The sequence below is a fragment of the Tupaia chinensis genome, unplaced genomic scaffold, assembly GCF_000334495.1.
Source record: "Tupaia chinensis unplaced genomic scaffold, TupChi_1.0 Scaffold000322_1, whole genome shotgun sequence".
Taxonomy (NCBI): domain Eukaryota; kingdom Metazoa; phylum Chordata; class Mammalia; order Scandentia; family Tupaiidae; genus Tupaia; species Tupaia belangeri.
Window position 1 is genome coordinate 237,070 of NW_006159816.1, and position 1,564 is coordinate 238,633.

The window sequence follows — 1,564 nt, forward strand, 5'->3', positions numbered from 1 at the left end:
CGCATTCTGTAAGAGAGTTGTGTTTAAAAGGTTTTATTAGTAGGACCAGCAGATGGCTTAATGGTTACACTGCTGGACTCTATGTAGTCAATTGTAGTTCAAGTCCTGGACCTGGTGACTTGAAACTCATGTCAGGTGGGTGTACATGTGTGCCCCAAATTCTGAGAGGAGAATGAAGAAGGTGTTGCAGTGTGGCCATCCCCCCTGGGGGTGACTTCTTGCTTTCTGTCTCTCTGTCTCTGTGTCTCTGGTGAAAGCATCCACCCCTATAGCAAAAATCTCTCTAAAAGATAAAAAAAGATTTTGTTAATAATATGTATAACAGACAGGGATGATATCAGCTCCACTGGTCACAATATATCCAAACCAAAGTTCAAGGACTATCCTTGTTGTAATGTTCTTTTATAATTCTTATCCAAAGGTAAATGCCAGTTTTGAATATATTTTATGTTGGGAGTAGTCAGAATTTTTTTCTACTTAGTATTGTAATATTAAGATTTTTCCTTTCTAGCATACATTTCTTCAAAAGTATTACAACAGCTTAGGCTCATAACTGAACATGCATACAACTCAAATTGAAAGAAATGCAAGTACAGGTTGAGTATCCCTTATCCAAAATGCCAAGGATCAGAAGTGTTTCAGATTTAGAATATTTTAAGATTTTGCAATATTTACATATACTTAATGAGATATATTGGGGATAGGAGCCAAACCAAACATGAAATTTATTTATATTTTGTATACACATTATATGCACAGCCTGGAGAGAATTTTATATTAATAATTGGTATTGCAGCATTTTGACTGCAATATGTCATATGAGGTCAGATGTAAAATTTTCCATTGTGGTGTCACATGGGCACTCAAACGTTTTGAACTTTGGAACATTGCAGATTTCAAATTTTTAAATTAGGGCTGCTCAACCTGAAACCCAAGTACCACCTTCCAGTGATAAATATTGATAAAAGTCTGAGAGTAGAGCTAGTCTAGGGCTAGAGAGGCAGGACCAATGTGGGTTAGAGCCTTGTTTTTCAGGTCAAAACAAAAATACTAAAAGAAAATTTCTCTTGTTTTCTACCCTACCTCCAACAATTTTAGTTTGCAATAGGGCATGTGTGCTCAACCAGAGAGAGATATACGCAGAAAGGAAGAGAGAAAGTGAGAAAGTTGCCTTCCCTCTTGGGAGGGGTATGGCCATGTCACAATCCTTTCTCCTCCATTCTCTTCTTGGGAATTTGGGCTCCCACACACATGTGCCTAGTCCTAGTGTGTTTTTCAAGCCATTGTGTCCTGAACTCAAACTGTTCAGTTAACCACCTGGGGCCCAGCTGCTTTAACTGTCAGGTCACCAAGTGGCCCCTCACGTATGTTTTTACCTAATGAACTTCCTTTCTTTTACTAAGTAAGTATTGATTTCTATGATATACTTAATTGTGTGTATCTTGAGGTTGTTCTCAAACTTTTTGTTATCATCAATAGCATTTTAATGAACACACTAAAGCATACATTTTTGTGAATCTAATGTATTTTCATAGAATAAAAATGTGGAAACTGAATGTGCTGG